The following is a 17500-nucleotide window of genomic DNA, read 5'->3' on the forward strand; positions in this document are numbered from 1 at the left end:
ATCGCCATCTATGAAAATACGGCGAAACCACATGCAATACCTCCATCTATGCGAATCTGACAACACTACGTCCGCCATGTCGAGCGCACCACAAAACACAGCGCCATCTGTAGGTCTCCCGCGGCATGACGTCCTGCAACGACGATACCGCCATCTATGAGACGCCAAGCCGACCAAGACATCGATGGGCCCACAGTGCCCATCTTTCGACCCCACCCACAAAGCCTGCGTCCTCTGTCGACCACAGCACCCCAACGCCAGCGCCTCTGCCGCACGAAATCGTGGACCGGCAATCACTCCACCTGCGCCCCACTCCAACCGCCCAACTCGCAACTCCAGCGGATGAACGGCGGACTTTTCCCGCAGTCGCAATGTGCAATCCACCCCTATAACATGCGTTTCATGAAGAGGTACGTCCATCTCCGGCGGTACACCGAAAGGTTACCGCCCTTCGATAGTGCCGTTTTCGCGCTAATCGAAGTGCTAGGGTTTACAGGAGCCAGCCAGCCAGCAGCAGTTCCCGGTCCCGGCCTGCAGCGGTGGTCCCGCAGCCAGCCAGCCAGCCAGCCAGCCAGCCAGCCAGCAAGCCAGCCAGCCAGCCCTCCGGTGCCAGCAGCAGTCCAGCCAGCAGCAGTCCTGCCAGCAGCAGCAGCCGCAGCAGCAGCAGCAGCAGCAGCAGCAGCAGCAGCCGCCGCCGCCGCCCCGGCCCAGTCCGCGGCAGCAGCGTCCCTGCCTCTCGCCGTCGCCGTCGCCGTCGCCGTCGCCGTCGCCGTCGCCGTCGCCTCCCAGTGTGTGTCCTGTCCCTTTAGTGCTGTGTTTTTCTTTCTTCTTCTTGTCGTCATGTCCGCCCCCACCACCACCGTCACTACTACCACCACCGCCATCGTGTATACGTCCCCTTCCGCCGCCACCACCACTATCACTTGGTGTGCCCAGTCCCACCCCCCTCCTTCCATCCCTCCCCTCCTCTCTATCCCTTCGCCCTCGCTCTTTGTCGCCCCCTCTCCCGCCTCTTCCTCTCGTTCTGATCCTTTCCCCCCCCTCCCCCAGCCTGTCACTGCAGCTCCGGCTAGGGTGGTGGCCCGTCGGGCCACTGCCCACGCCCAGCTCTCCCCGTCGCCGTCGCCGCCATCGCCATCACCGCCACCACCGTCATCGTCACCATCACCATCACTGCCACATTCGCCTGCACCGTCACAGTCACTCTCTCCGGCGCCGACTGCTGCGTCCGTGCCGGGACCTGTCCCTTCCCGCCACCTCCCCATCGTTCCCGTCCCTCATGTCACCACCCGCCCATCTGCCGCTGTCAAACGCCCTAGTGGCGCCTCCACTTCCTCTGCTCCTAAAAAGGCTCCACCCCGCCCCCCATCCCCACCCCAAAATGCCATGGACGTCTCCCCACCAGGCCCCGCTCCCTCCTCCTCCTCCTCCCCACCCGGTCTCTACAAATATCTCCTGTCCCATCCCGATCCTTCCTTCCTCGAGGCCCGGAATCTCTCCCTCCTCCTCCGCCAACATTTCCCTGGCGCCCCCATATCTCTCCTTACTCCCAGACGGGATTCTGTTCTTCTCTCGTCCCCCAGCCCCACCCTCCATACTGACATCCTCTCCCGCCTCCCCATCACCCGTTTTGGTCCTCACGCCACCCTCACCCCTGCTCCCTCCCCATCTCCTACCCGCCAACCCCAACCCCCGCGTCGCCCGCCGACCCTCACCGCCGTGATCACTCGGCTTAGCCCGTCGATCACGGAGGAGGAGGTGCTGGCGGAGCTGAAGGCCCATCCCACCCTGGAGGTGCGGGCAGTCCGCCGCATTTTCAACGCGACCGGCCCCACCCGCCTTATGCGGGTTTTCTCTGAGGACGCCCCCTCCATTGACCGTCTCCTGAAGGAGGGTGCCCTCCTCTTCAATCAGCGGTTCAAAGTCGACCCCTCCCGCTCCCCCCCTCAATCCCTGCGCTGCCAGAGATGTCTGCGCTACAATGCACATCCAACAGCCGAGTGCCGCGAGGCCCCCACCTGCCCGCATTGTCGGCAAGCGCACTTCCTCCGGCAGTGCCCCAACCTCCAATCCCCTCCCTCCTGTAATACCTGCAGCCTCCCCCACCCCACCTACTCCCAAAAATGTAAAGCCCGACCTCCTCCTACCACTCCTGAACTCACCGTCCCTGTCCGTCCCCTGGACGCCCCCACCCCTCCTGGCAATTCCCTTCGTCCCCCCCCCACTGCTGAGGACATCATCAGGTTCCTCACCATTGTCCTCCAAAACGTCCATCCCTTTCAGCGCCCCCACACCTTACAACAGATCTCCCTCGCCGCCCGTTCCATATTCCACCTTAAAATGTACGCCACCTTTTCCAATAACCAGGCCCATTTCACCTTCTCCCGCCTTGACACCCTCGTCTAAGTCCTTCCAATGGCGCGACAGCATCGTATCCTTTTCAACAATATCCGCTCCCTTCCCGCCAACAAGAACCTCTTCCTGCACACCCTTGCTACCCACCGTGTGGATGCCTTCCTCCTTAATGAAACCTTCCTCCAACCCCACCACTCCATCCACACCTCCCCCTATCTCCTCCACCGCTCCGATAATCCCCTCCCAGTTGCGCGTGGCGGAGTTGCCATTGGCCACCACCGCCAGATCCCCGTTCGGCTCCAGCCTCTCCTTCCCGACCCCACCGAACACCTGATCCTTAGTCTCTTCTTCCCCGGCCTTACCATTACCTGTGCCACCATCTATGTCCGCCCCAACGCCCCTCTTCCTTTCGACTTCCTCTCCCACATCGACCGTACCTTCTCCTCCTATGTGATCGCCGCCGACCTCAACATCCATAGTCGCTCCGCTGCCCAGTTACGGCGGTGGCATCGGTTCCTCTCCTCCCTTCAAGGCGACCTCATCCCCATCCCCCAGCGCACCCGTCCCGAATCCAACTCCACTCCCGATGTTATCCTCTCCTCCCCCAACCTCCTTGGTCGCATTACGGTGGATGTCCTGGAGCCTATTGGTAGCGACCATCTCCCTGTCCTCCTCACCGTGTCAGACGGCCGTCGCCCCCGCCCCGACCCTCGTCATGACCCTCCCCCTAAGTACATCCATGACTATTCCCGTGCCAACTGGAATGCCTACCGGGATACCCTCTCCACTCAGGTCGATAGCCACCCTCTCGCCTACCGCCGTCCCGATGATGTCACCCATGCCGCCTCCTTTCTCCAGCAGACCTTGTCTGAGGCCGTGGAGGCCCACGTCCCTACTGTTGCCGTCCACCCCCACCGTCCTACCTTACCACCACAGGCCGTCCTCCTCCTCCGTGAATCCCGTCGTCTCTACCGTGCCTTCCTCCGCACGCGTGACCCGGACACCCTACGACGCCACCGGCAACTACAGCGACACATTCGAAATTTGCTCGCGGCCAAGAAACGCCGGGACTGGCGACAGACATGCACCCGTCTAAATGCTACCCTCCCTATAAACTCGTCCAAGTTCTGGACCGCCTTCCGTCGCCTTACCGGAACTAAACCCTCCCCCTACTATCCTCTTCTCCACGATGATCACCCCTTCCCTGACGCCCTTAGTAAGGCCAATCACTTTGCCTCCTACCTGTCCGATGTGTTTTCCATCCCTGATGATCCCCAGTTCGATTACTCCCTCTTCCCAGATATCCGCGATCGAACTGACACCTCTGTCCCTCCCCTCGCTCCTGGTTTCCAGTACTTGGACAACATTCCACACACGGACCTTAATGCCCCCATCACCACACAGGATCTCATCGATACACTCCGCACCAAACGCAACACCGCTCCTGGTCACGATCGTGTTACCTACCGTCACCTTCGTGAAGCTCCTGTCTCTTTTCTCTCCACCCTGGCCAGGCTCTACAATGTAGTCCTGTCCACCGGTTACTACCCCGACCTGTGGAAAACCTCCCGTATCCTCATGTTCCTCAAACCTGGCAAACCGCCGTCCGCCGTCTCCTCCTACCGTCCCATCAGCCTTACCTCGGTCTTCAGCAAGGTCCTGGAATCTATCCTCACCCGCCGCATCCACCAGCATCTCCGCCAGCACCGTCTCCTCCCCGTTACCCAGTGTGGCTTTCGGCCGTCCTTCTCTTCCGACGATCTTCTCCTTCACCTCACTCATCTCCTTTCCGAACAGCTCAATTCCCGTCGCTCCGCAATCTTCCTCTCTCTTGACCTCGAACGCGCCTATGACCGCGTATGGCATTCCGGTCTCCTCTTCAAGCTCCAAACCTTCGCCCTTCCCATTAACTACGTTCGTCTGATCGGTTCCTTTCTCTCCCGCCGTCCTTCCTATGTCACCATCCATAACACCGATTCCTACACCTTTTTCCCCTCCGCCGGTGTGCCCCAAGGCTCCGTCCTCTCCCCCCTTCTGTACTTGTTGTACACGGCGGACATGCCGCCGCCGTCACCCCCCGTCCACCTTCTCCAGTTTGCCGATGACACCGCCTTCCTTGCCCTTGCCCCCACCCTGCGACGCTCCCAACACCTTCTCCAATCCCATCTTGACCGGTTCACCGCTTGGTGCAACCAGTGGTTGCTCAAGGTCAATCCTTCCAAAACCCAGGCGATCATTGTAGGCAAAACCACTCCCTCCTTCCGCCTCCTTGATTTCTATCTCACCGTTTATGGCCGTCCCATCGCTCTCACCCCCACCCTTAAGTACCTTGGCGTCACCCTCGACCGTCGCCTCTCCTGGACTCCCCATCTCCAGACAATCCAAGCCAAGGCACGTTCCCGACTCCGTCTCCTCAAGCTCCTTTCCGGCCGAACGTGGGGTCTGGACCCCTCCACCATCCTCCGCACCTATAAGTCCCTCATCCGCCCTATCCTCTGTTACGCCCATCCCGCCTGGATCTCCGCCCCCCCTTCCTTTTATAAATCCCTCCAAATCCTTGAACGCCATGCTCTCCGCCTTGCCTATCGCATCCGTCTCCCTTCCCCCACGCGGATCCTGTATGACCTTATCCCCTTCCCCCACCTCCTCCTCTTCCTCGAAAGGCTACGCATCCTATACACCTCCCGTAAACTCGATCCTCCTCACCCGCTCGTCTCCCCGATCCTCTCCCACCCCCGCCCGCTGCCGCGCCTGTACTCCCATGTCCCACCCGGTCTCCATCTCTCCACCCTCCTTACCCTCTCCCAAGGTGGTTTCCGCCAGCTCCCTCTCCCTGATGATGTCCTCGTCCCCTCCATCTACCCCTCCTATCAACTTTGACCCTGCCCCCCGTCCCTCCTGGTGTCCTTTCCCTGCGGCACCCTCCCTCCTTTCTCTTCCCTTCCCTTCTCTCTCCTTTTCCCCCATCCCCTCCCTCCACCCCTCTTCTTCCGGGCTTCCCCTCCCCCTTCCTCCCTCCCCCCCTCTTTCCCCTGCCCGTGGCGTCCCTGCTCACCCCTCTCGCTTTCCCTCTCCCCCTCCTCCTCCTCCTCCTCCTCCTCCTCCTCCTCCTCCTCTCTTGGCAGGTCCCCGGACTCGCACACGCATCGTGAACTTTCGCGCGCCGGAGATCATCGCCCTCGGATTAGTGTCTGTGCCGTCGTGTCTGTGCCTCAGTGTTTTTCGCCGTCCACGCTCCTTCGTTCACGTGTGTCATCTACCTCGTCAGTGCTTGTGCCCAGTGCCGACGGTTTTTCTTGTTTGTTTCGTCAAGTGTGAACGGCTTCATGTTTTTTTTAACTATTGTATCTCCTGTTTTTTAACCGCCATTCTGTTACTTGTCTGTCTCCCTTTCTTTTTTCTTGTACTGCCTATGGCTGAAGAGCGGAGTACACTGTTCCGCTGCCAGCCCACCTTGTATGGGGTGTCCAAATTACAATAAAGAAAAAAAAAAAAAAAAAAAAAAAAAAGAGGTACGTCCAATATGCGACATTCCCGCTGTCCCTATACATGAGCTGCGAGCTGTACCAGTTACGAGCTAGAGACGCGATCGCGTTGCTCTCTGTACGAATGCCGATGCTGAGCGGTCAGCTAGGAGGCGCTCCATCCATGTCGGTACCGGTGAGCGTTGCACTCGCAGTCGCAAAAACGTACGGCAAGTATATTACTCGGAAGAGTCAATGACAGTCCACGCCCCCCTGCGTGGGAAGAGTCTTTCTAGGCCATGACCCACCGGAAGGGCGCAGCGTCCCCCACCCCAGACATGTGACGTCACACCATCGGTATTGACGACTAGACTGATTCCTTATAATCATTTGCCATACACCGGTGGAAGCTGCCGAGACGAGTAACTACATAGCGGGCTCGCCGTGTCACTAATGTACAGAGATACAACAGTTTCGACTGGAACCGGATTAAACGTATACACGGCGCTGATTAGTAATAGATAGAGCCATCAGAATACAGATAATGTATACAACTGTCCGTATACATGCTGAAAGACTCTGCTCACAATCACAACCACACGTCAGCCACACACCCTTATCACGCACTACTCTCTCCCTGTAACACGCACACAGACAATATGTAAGCACCAGCATGGAACAACACCCAGTGCATCCTCTCCGCCACATTAGACAATCCACACTGTCATAACCAGACTGGGAGGTCCACTCAGAAAACAGAATATCCCACCCACCCGACAACCACCATTGCTCAGCCAAGCCACCAACACCCACACATGTCCTACACAGGGGTGCACCCAACATCACAATACTGCCTCCTCTCACAGCACACAAACAATGGCAGGAATGAAAGACACAGGTCTGCCACAAGCATGGAATGAGAGCGCCGCCTGTCATGAGCCAAAGGTGCATCCTGACGTGGCAAATCAGATGATGCCGCAGGCATCCACTTACTATAATCACAATCAACAAACCGGCCGCCCCGCCCCCCCATTAAACCTTTCCTTACAACAATGTGTACCTTAACCTAACCTATGTCGTACCTTAACCTAACCTATGTCGTACCTTAACCTAACCTATGTCGTACCTTAACCTAACCTATGTCGTACCTTAACCTAACCTATGTCGTACCTTAACCTAACCTATGTCGTACCTTAACCTAACCTATGTCGTACCTTAACCTAACCTATGTCGTACCTTAACCTAACCTATGTCGTACCTTAACCTAACCTATGTCGTACCTTAACCTAACCTATGTCGTACCTTAACCTAACCTATGTCGTACCTTAACCTAACCTATGTCGTACCTTAACCTAACCTATGTCGTACCTTAACCTAACCTATGTCGTACCTTAACCTAACCTATGTCGTACCTTAACCTAACCTGTATTGCGCCTTAACCTAACCTGTATTGCGCCTTAACCTAACCTGTATTGCGCCTTAACCTAACCTGTATTGCGCCTTAACCTAACCTGTATTGCGCCTTAACCTAACCTGTATTGCGCCTTAACCTAACCTGTATTGCGCCTTAACCTAACCTGTATTGCGCCTTAACCTAACCTGTATTGCGCCTTAACCTAACCTGTATTGCGCCTTAACCTAACCTGTATTGCGCCTTAACCTAACCTGTATTGCGCCTTAACCTAACCTGTATTGCGCCTTAACCTAACCTGTATTGCGCCTTAACCTAACCTGTATTGCGCCTTAACCTAACCTGTATTGCGCCTTAACCTAACCTGTATTGCGCCTTAACCTAACCTGTATTGCGCCTTAACCTAACCTGTATTGCGCCTTAACCTAACCTGTATTGCACCTTAACCTAACCTGTATTGCGCCTTAACCTAACCTGTATTGCGCCTTAACCTAACCTGTATTGCGCCTTAACCTAACCTGTATTGCGCCTTAACCTAACCTGTATTGCGCCTTAACCTAACCTGTATTGCGCCTTAACCTAACCTGTATTGCGCCTTAACCTAACCTGTATTGCGCCTTAACCTAACCTGTATTGCGCCTTAACCTAACCTGTATTGCGCCTTAACCTAACCTGTATTGCGCCTTAACCTAACCTGTATTGCGCCTTAACGTAACCTATATTGCGCCTTAACGTAACCTATATTGCGCCTTAACGTAACCTATATTGCGCCTTAACGTAACCTATATTGCGCCTTAACGTAACCTATATTGCGCCTTAACGTAACCTATATTGCGCCTTAACGTAACCTATATTGCGCCTTAACGTAACCTATATTGCGCCTTAACGTAACCTATATTGCGCCTTAACGTAACCTATATTGCGCCGTAACGTAACCTATATTGCGCCGTAACGTAACCTATATTGCGCCTTAACGTAACCTATATTGCGCCTTAACGTAACCCACGTTGCGCCGTAACGTAACCCACGTTGTGCCGTAACCCGACACACGTTGGGCCTTAACCCGACACACGTTGGGCCTTAACCCGACACACGTTGGGCCTTAACCCGACACACGTTGGGCCTTAACCCGACACACGTTGGGCCTTAACCCGACACACGTTGGGCCTTAACCCGACACACGTTGGGCCTTAACCCGACACACGTTGGGCCTTAACCCGACACACGTTGGGCCTTAACCCGACACACGTTGGGCCTTAACCCGACACACGTTGGGCCTTAACCCGACACACGTTGGGCCTTAACCCAACACACGTTGGGCCTTAACCCAACACACGTTGGGCCTTAACCCAACACACGTTGGGCCTTAACCTGCTCTGTAATTGTCATACGACGCGTTAAATTAGTGTAGTGTTGCCTAACTGCAACCCCCGCAATATAGTTTGCTACTCGCACTGCCCGGTCCCCAGTGTATCGCTTCATGTTAAACACCTTGCAGCTATACACTAATGTGGATGGCAGCAGGACGTACATGCTCAATGCCCTTTGCAGTTGTTCATTGGCATTTGCAGTTGTTCATTGGCATTTGCAGTTGTTCATTGGCATTCGCATGGCGAAGCACTTAGCCTACGCTGTGGTACGGCCTGTGTCAACTGTCCGCTGATGTTGTACGTCCAAATCACACACTGTACTGCACATTGGTCCTCATGTACTGAATGATACATCGTGGTACATGTGACCGTACAACGACTGCGCCAACAACGGCGAACCATGCGGTCCAAATGTTGTGCACTCAGCTACGTGTCGTCGCCCTATAAGAGCTGGATTGCAGTGTGGTATGCCCTGGATGGCGATCAGCATGAGCCGTCTGTTGATGTAGTGGCGCGTGTTGTCAGACGTAGTCGTCTCTTCTCACACACCGTGATAGCATGGTGCACTGCGTTCCACATCTGCGACATGCGACAGAGGCCGGTTGACAGTCGTTCGCGCAATGGACATCGCATACGTACGGGGGCCACCTTCCACGTGTTCGCGAAGCGTGCACATGTTGTTGCGTGTATGTGGGCAGACATAGTGTGTCGTGACACCTGACACAGGCATGCAACAATCGTTGAATTTGCAAATGGCGATGGACGCCTACGTTTGCTGGTGACGTTACGCAAATGAACAACTGGTAAACCGTTGTGGTGCGGTTGTTCTCGCTAGAGGTGAATCAGTGATGGCGACGATCGGTTGAGCTACCAACCGGTTGTTCCAGCGATACCCACCATGCCCACGAACGTGAATGGCATCTGGGTGTGAAGCGATACGCGGCGGTGGCTGGGTGGGACCGTCCCCGGCCGGTGAGGGGGGGCCTCCCGGCGTGCTGGCCGCGCGGTGCGTGGGCGCACGCGCTACAGCCGGCTGGTGGGGGCGGCCAGTGGCAGGCGCGCCGGCCGACGGAGGCGGCAGGCGGCGCAGCTGCGCGCCGGCGCACCCTGCACGCGGCGCCGTGCGGCCAAAGTAGGTCCTCGCGGGCCCGGTGCGAAGCGCGGTGGACATCTGCAGTGTGCTGGTCCGATTGAGGACTGTGTGCGCTGAGGATGCGCCGCCGCCCGGCGCTCGGCGCCGCGACGCCGTCTGCTGCTCGGTCGCCTCTGCGGTTCTCGCAGGTGGTTTGTATCGCAGCTGTGCGGACGTGTTGGCGCGTGCGCTGTGCTGGGAGAGTTCGCTTCGGCACCCAAGTGGGGCTTTTGTCCTTCTGTGGCGCTGGCGTTGGAGCTGCCGGTCACCGTAGGTGGCGCGTGTTGTCTCCCGCCGGCAATGCCACGACAGCACGCTCCCGGGCCTCTGTCGGCAGCGGCAAGCTCAGTTGGGAGCACGGGTGGTCGCACCTAAAGCGTCTACTCGCCAAACTCCGGGCGATTGCGCCTCTCTCGAACCCGACCAAGTACTTAGGACGGCGCTGCGCGCCGCCGGGACCTGAGAGGGTTTCGAGGTGTATGGTGCAGGGGAGCTCAGCCTCCTCCTGTTTGCAGAATAATTGAGCGGACGCTTGCGTGTTCGCGCGGGCCCCCGGGACACACTCCCGGGCGGCCGGCTGCTCAGCTCTAGTTGACGCAGCTCCCTGGTTGATCCTGCCAGTAGTCATATGCTTGTCTCAAAGATTAAGCCATGCATGTCTCAGTACAAGCCGCATTAAGGTGAAACCGCGAATGGCTCATTAAATCAGTTATGGTTCCTTAGATCGTACCCACGTTACTTGGATAACTGTGGTAATTCTAGAGCTAATACATGCAAACAGAGTCCCGACCAGAGATGGAAGGGACGCTTTTATTAGATCAAAACCAATCGGTCGGCTCGTCCGGTCCGTTTGCCTTGGTGACTCTGAATAACTTTGGGCTGATCGCACGGTCCTCGTACCGGCGACGCATCTTTCAAATGTCTGCCTTATCAACTGTCGATGGTAGGTTCTGCGCCTACCATGGTTGTAACGGGTAACGGGGAATCAGGGTTCGATTCCGGAGAGGGAGCCTGAGAAACGGCTACCACATCCAAGGAAGGCAGCAGGCGCGCAAATTACCCACTCCCGGCACGGGGAGGTAGTGACGAAAAATAACGATACGGGACTCATCCGAGGCCCCGTAATCGGAATGAGTACACTTTAAATCCTTTAACGAGTATCTATTGGAGGGCAAGTCTGGTGCCAGCAGCCGCGGTAATTCCAGCTCCAATAGCGTATATTAAAGTTGTTGCGGTTAAAAAGCTCGTAGTTGGATTTGTGTCCCACGCTGTTGGTTCACCGCCCGTCGGTGTTTAACTGGCATGTATCGTGGGACGTCCTGCCGGTGGGGCGAGCTGAAGGCGTGCGACGCGCCTCGTGCGTGCTCGTGCGTCCCGAGGCGGACCCCGTTGCAATCCTACCAGGGTGCTCTTGAGTGAGTGTCTCGGTGGGCCGGCACGTTTACTTTGAACAAATTAGAGTGCTTAAAGCAGGCAAGCCCGCCTGAATACTGTGTGCATGGAATAATGGAATAGGACCTCGGTTCTATTTTGTTGGTTTTCGGAACCCGAGGTAATGATTAATAGGGACAGGCGGGGGCATTCGTATTGCGACGTTAGAGGTGAAATTCTTGGATCGTCGCAAGACGAACAGAAGCGAAAGCATTTGCCAAGTATGTTTTCATTAATCAAGAACGAAAGTTAGAGGTTCGAAGGCGATCAGATACCGCCCTAGTTCTAACCATAAACGATGCCAGCCAGCGATCCGCCGCAGTTCCTCCGATGACTCGGCGGGCAGCCTCCGGGAAACCAAAGCTTTTGGGTTCCGGGGGAAGTATGGTTGCAAAGCTGAAACTTAAAGGAATTGACGGAAGGGCACCACCAGGAGTGGAGCCTGCGGCTTAATTTGACTCAACACGGGAAACCTCACCAGGCCCGGACACCGGAAGGATTGACAGATTGATAGCTCTTTCTTGATTCGGTGGGTGGTGGTGCATGGCCGTTCTTAGTTGGTGGAGCGATTTGTCTGGTTAATTCCGATAACGAACGAGACTCTAGCCTGCTAACTAGTCGCGTGACATCCTTCGTGCTGTCAGCGATTACTTTTCTTCTTAGAGGGACAGGCGGCTTCTAGCCGCACGAGATTGAGCAATAACAGGTCTGTGATGCCCTTAGATGTTCTGGGCCGCACGCGCGCTACACTGAAGGAATCAGCGTGTCTTCCTAGGCCGAAAGGTCGGGGTAACCCGCTGAACCTCCTTCGTGCTAGGGATTGGGGCTTGCAATTGTTCCCCATGAACGAGGAATTCCCAGTAAGCGCGAGTCATAAGCTCGCGTTGATTACGTCCCTGCCCTTTGTACACACCGCCCGTCGCTACTACCGATTGAATGATTTAGTGAGGTCTTCGGACTGGTACGCGGCATTGACTCTGTCGTTGCCGATGCTACCGGAAAGATGACCAAACTTGATCATTTAGAGGAAGTAAAAGTCGTAACAAGGTTTCAGTAGGTGAACCTGCGGAAGGATCATTACCGACTAGACTGCATGTCTTTCGATGTGCGTGTCGTGTCGCGCAACACGCTACCTGTACGGCTCGCAGTAGCCGTGCGCCGCGTGCGGAACCACGCGTGCTTCTCAAAACTAACGCCAATGTTGTGTGGTACGAGCGCTGAAGCGCTGGAGCGGCTGGCCTGCGGCACCTGGCGCCTGGCGCCGGTTTTGAATGACTTTCGCCCGACTGCCTGTCCGCTCCGGTGTGGAGCCGTACGACGCCCATCGGCCGTGAGGCCGTTGGACACAGAACGCTTGAACAGGGGCCGCCACACGCCTACGTCCCGCCTATGCAACTGTCTTGAAAGAGACGGTGGAAACTAAGAAAAGATCACCCAGGACGGTGGATCACTCGGCTCGTGGGTCGATGAAGAACGCAGCAAATTGCGCGTCGACATGTGAACTGCAGGACACATGAACATCGACGTTTCGAACGCACATTGCGGTCCATGGATTCCGTTCCCGGGCCACGTCTGGCTGAGGGTCGGCTACGTATACTGAAGCGCGCGGCGTTTGCCCCGCTTCGCAGACCTGGGAGCGTCGCGGCCGCCTGTGGGGCCGGCCGCGCCTCCTTAAACGTGCGATGCGCGCCCGTCGCCTGGCGGTTCGCATACCGGTACTTACTCGGTAGCGTGCACAGCCGGCTGGCGGTGTGGCGTGCGACACCTCGTACAACGACCTCAGAGCAGGCGAGACTACCCGCTGAATTTAAGCATATTACTAAGCGGAGGAAAAGAAACTAACAAGGATTCCCCCAGTAGCGGCGAGCGAACAGGGAAGAGTCCAGCACCGAACCCCGCAGGCTGCCGCCTGTCGTGGCATGTGGTGTTTGGGAGGGTCCACTACCCCGACGCCTCGCGCCGAGCCCAAGTCCAACTTGAATGAGGCCACGGCCCGTAGAGGGTGCCAGGCCCGTAGCGGCCGGTGCGAGCGTCGGCGGGACCTCTCCTTCGAGTCGGGTTGCTTGAGAGTGCAGCTCCAAGTGGGTGGTAAACTCCATCTGAGACTAAATATGACCACGAGACCGATAGCGAACAAGTACCGTGAGGGAAAGTTGAAAAGAACTTTGAAGAGAGAGTTCAAAAGTACGTGAAACCGTTCTGGGGTAAACGTGAGAAGTCCGAAAGGTCGAACGGGTGAGATTCACGCCCATCCGGCCACTGGCCTCCGCCCTCGGCAGATGGGGCCGGCCGCCCGCGCGGAGCAATCCGCGGCGGGGTCGTGTCCGGTTGCCTTTCCACTCGCCGCGGGGTGGGGCCGTTCCGGTGTGCGGTGGGCCGCACTTCTCCCCTAGTAGGACGTCGCGACCCGCTGGGTGCCGGCCTACGGCCCGGGTGCGCAGCCTGTCCTTCCGCGGGCCTCGGTTCGCGTCTGTTGGGCAGAGCCCCGGTGTCCTGGCTGGCTGCCCGGCGGTATATCTGGAGGAGTCGATTCGCCCCTTTGGGCGCTCGGGCTCCCGGCAAGCGCGCGCGGTTCTTCCCGGATGACGGACCTACCTGGCCCGGCCCCGGACCCGCGCCGCTGTTGGCTCGGGATGCTCTCGGGCGGAATAATCGCTCCCGTCAGCGGCGCTTCAGCTTTGGACAATTTCACGACCCGTCTTGAAACACGGACCAAGGAGTCTAACATGTGCGCGAGTCATTGGGCTGTACGAAACCTAAAGGCGTAATGAAAGTGAAGGTCTCGCCTTGCGCGGGCCGAGGGAGGATGGGGCTTCCCCGCCCTTCACGGGGCGGCGGCCTCCGCACTCCCGGGGCGTCTCGTCCTCATTGCGAGGTGAGGCGCACCTAGAGCGTACACGTTGGGACCCGAAAGATGGTGAACTATGCCTGGCCAGGACGAAGTCAGGGGAAACCCTGATGGAGGTCCGTAGCGATTCTGACGTGCAAATCGATCGTCGGAGCTGGGTATAGGGGCGAAAGACTAATCGAACCATCTAGTAGCTGGTTCCCTCCGAAGTTTCCCTCAGGATAGCTGGTGCTCGTACGAGTCTCATCCGGTAAAGCGAATGATTAGAGGCCTTGGGGCCGAAACGACCTCAACCTATTCTCAAACTTTAAATGGGTGAGATCTCCGGCTTGCTTGATATGCTGAAGCCGCGAGCAAACGACTCGGATCGGAGTGCCAAGTGGGCCACTTTTGGTAAGCAGAACTGGCGCTGTGGGATGAACCAAACGCCGAGTTAAGGCGCCCGAATCGACGCTCATGGGAAACCATGAAAGGCGTTGGTTGCTTAAGACAGCAGGACGGTGGCCATGGAAGTCGGAATCCGCTAAGGAGTGTGTAACAACTCACCTGCCGAAGCAACTAGCCCTGAAAATGGATGGCGCTGAAGCGTCGTGCCTATACTCGGCCGTCAGTCTGGCAGTCATGGCCGGTCCTTGCGGCCGGCCGCGAAGCCCTGACGAGTAGGAGGGTCGCGGCGGTGGGCGCAGAAGGGTCTGGGCGTGAGCCTGCCTGGAGCCGCCGTCGGTGCAGATCTTGGTGGTAGTAGCAAATACTCCAGCGAGGCCCTGGAGGGCTGACGCGGAGAAGGGTTTCGTGTGAACAGCCGTTGCACACGAGTCAGTCGATCCTAAGCCCTAGGAGAAATCCGATGTTGATGGGGGCCGTCATAGCATGATGCACTTTGTGCTGGCCCCCGTTGGGCGAAAGGGAATCCGGTTCCTATTCCGGAACCCGGCAGCGGAACCGATACAAGTCGGGCCCCTCTTTTAGAGATGCTCGTCGGGGTAACCCAAAAGGACCCGGAGACGCCGTCGGGAGATCGGGGAAGAGTTTTCTTTTCTGCATGAGCGTTCGAGTTCCCTGGAATCCTCTAGCAGGGAGATAGGGTTTGGAACGCGAAGAGCACCGCAGTTGCGGCGGTGTCCCGATCTTCCCCTCGGACTTTGAAAATCCGGGAGAGGGCCACGTGGAGGTGTCGCGCCGGTTCGTACCCATATCCGCAGCAGGTCTCCAAGGTGAAGAGCCTCTAGTCGATAGAATAATGTAGGTAAGGGAAGTCGGCAAATTGGATCCGTAACTTCGGGATAAGGATTGGCTCTGAGGATCGGGGCGTGTCGGGCTTGGTCGGGAAGTGGGTCAGCGCTAACGTGCCGGGCCTGGGCGAGGTGAGTGCCGTAGGGGTGCCGGTAAGTGCGGGCGTTTAGCGCGGGCGTGGTCTGCTCTCGCCGTTGGTTGGCCTCGTGCTGGCCGGCGGTGCAGGATGCGCGCGCCTGCGCGGCGTTCGCGCCCCGGTGCTTCAACCTGCGTGCAGGATCCGAGCTCGGTCCCGTGCCTTGGCCTCCCACGGATCTTCCTTGCTGCGAGGCCGCGTCCGCCTTAGCGTGCTCCTCCGGGGGCGCGCGGGTGCGCGGATTCTCTTCGGCCGCCATTCAACGATCAACTCAGAACTGGCACGGACTGGGGGAATCCGACTGTCTAATTAAAACAAAGCATTGCGATGGCCCTAGCGGGTGTTGACGCAATGTGATTTCTGCCCAGTGCTCTGAATGTCAACGTGAAGAAATTCAAGCAAGCGCGGGTAAACGGCGGGAGTAACTATGACTCCATCTCCACCGCGGGCTTCATTCGTGACCGCCTCCTCCCGCACTCAGAGCCTGTCGCTCTCGAGTGCATATGGGGGCCGGTCACACATGAGGAGGTCGCCGCCGCGTTGCCGCCCAGGGGATCAGCAGCCGGGCCGGACGGCCTTACCCCAGCGGAGTTGCGGCGCCTGCCGCACGAAGTCCTGGTGAAAGTGATGAATCTCTTCCTTCTGGCCCGCGCCCTTCCGGAACGCCTGCTTCGCGCGCGGACGTCCCTTCTCCCGAAAACGGCTGCACCAACATCCCCCGCTGACTTTCGCCCCATTACGGTCTGCTCGGTGTTGGCGCGGACCTTTCACAAGGTTCTCGCGTCACGCCTGATGCGCGCATGTGCTGTGGACGAACGTCAGCGGGCATTCATCCCTCGGGATGGGATGTTGGAAAATACCTTCATCTTGGACACTGCTCTCACCGACGCAGTCCGCTCCTGCCGCTCTGTCTTTGTGGCATCGCTCGACGTATCTAAGGCATTCGATTCGGTAGATCATGCTGCCCTTCGCCCCGTGCTGAAGGCGCATGGCCTGCCGGATTGCTTTGTCGAGTATGTCGAGCGGTGCTACGAGGGCAGCACGACAGTGATAGCGGACGGCGCCGGCGTGGGCGTGTCTGTGCAGCCAGCACGGGGCGTTCGCCAGGGCGATCCCCTCTCCCCCCTCCTGTTCAACTTTGCGGTGGACTACGTTTTAGGCCAACTGCCCTCCCACATCGGAGCTCGGATCCTCGGTCGCAGAGTCAACGCTGCGGCCTTTGCAGATGACGTCTTGCTGTTTGCAGCGACCCCGAGGGGCTTGCAGTCCCTCATCGACGCAGCTACCGCAGCCCTCGCCCACCTGGGGCTGCAGATCAACGCCCGGAAGTGTTTCACCCTCGCCTTAGTCGCGTCAGGGCGCGAGAAGAAGGTGAAGGTGGACAGCAATGTCACCTTCACAGCAGGCAATACCACCATGCCTGCCCTGCGTGTGGGTGAAACCTTCCGGTACCTGGGGCTGCAATTTTCCACGGCGGGTCGCTGTGTCTTCAATCCACGTAGCCACCTGGTGGAGCAGCTTGACGTCATCTCCCGAGCTCCGCTGAAGCCGCAACAGCGCCTCCACGCTCTCACCAACGTACTTCTCCCTGGCCTGTACCACGGGCTGGCCCTCAGCCGCACCCGGGTGGGTGCATTGAAGTCGGCCGACGTTACCATCCGAGCCGCCGTCAGGAGATGGTTCCGCCTTCCGGCGGACACCCCCCTGGGATACTTCCACGCTCCTGTTGCCCAGGGGGGCCTCGGCATTCCATCTTGCCGATGGATGGGTCCGACCCTCCGTCGGTCCCGTCTCCTGGCGCTGAAGAAGATAGGGCCAGCCTGCGACGGTGCAGGCATGGATGAGGTGCAGCGTGAGATCGAGGTGCTGGAGCGCCACCTAATGTGGGAGGGCCACCTCCTCAAATCGTCAACGCAGGTTGGGGAAATGTGGGCGGCGCGCCTACACATCGCCATTGACGGTGCGGCACTGTCATCTTCTGCCGCCGTCAGTGGCCAACATCAGTGGGTCGCCGACACCAGTCGCCTGCTATCTGGGCGTGAATACATCGACGCCCTCCGCGCCCGCATCAACGCCTTCCCTACGAAGGCACGGCGCAGTCGCGGGCGGGAGGCGGACAC

General features: G+C 58.0%; 2 non-coding genes and 1 pseudogene across 2 annotated transcripts; all 3 read left to right on the top strand.

Moving 5' to 3' along the window:
• Positions 1–10333: 10333 nt before the first annotated feature.
• On the top strand, positions 10334–12243 carry LOC126435013 (small subunit ribosomal RNA). Its single transcript, XR_007579667.1, has one exon. It is a non-coding gene; the product is annotated as a small subunit ribosomal RNA (ribosomal RNA).
• A 351-nt stretch (positions 12244–12594) lies between these two features.
• LOC126434920 (5.8S ribosomal RNA) lies at positions 12595–12749 on the top strand. Its single transcript, XR_007579583.1, has one exon. It is a non-coding gene; the product is annotated as a 5.8S ribosomal RNA (ribosomal RNA).
• A 188-nt stretch (positions 12750–12937) lies between these two features.
• The window catches only part of LOC126435109 (large subunit ribosomal RNA), a 6729-nt pseudogene continuing 2166 nt past the window's right edge, over positions 12938–17500 (top strand).

Source organism: Schistocerca serialis, unplaced genomic scaffold (genome assembly GCF_023864345.2).
Source record: "Schistocerca serialis cubense isolate TAMUIC-IGC-003099 unplaced genomic scaffold, iqSchSeri2.2 HiC_scaffold_1196, whole genome shotgun sequence".
Classification (NCBI taxonomy): Eukaryota; Metazoa; Arthropoda; class Insecta; order Orthoptera; family Acrididae; genus Schistocerca; species Schistocerca serialis.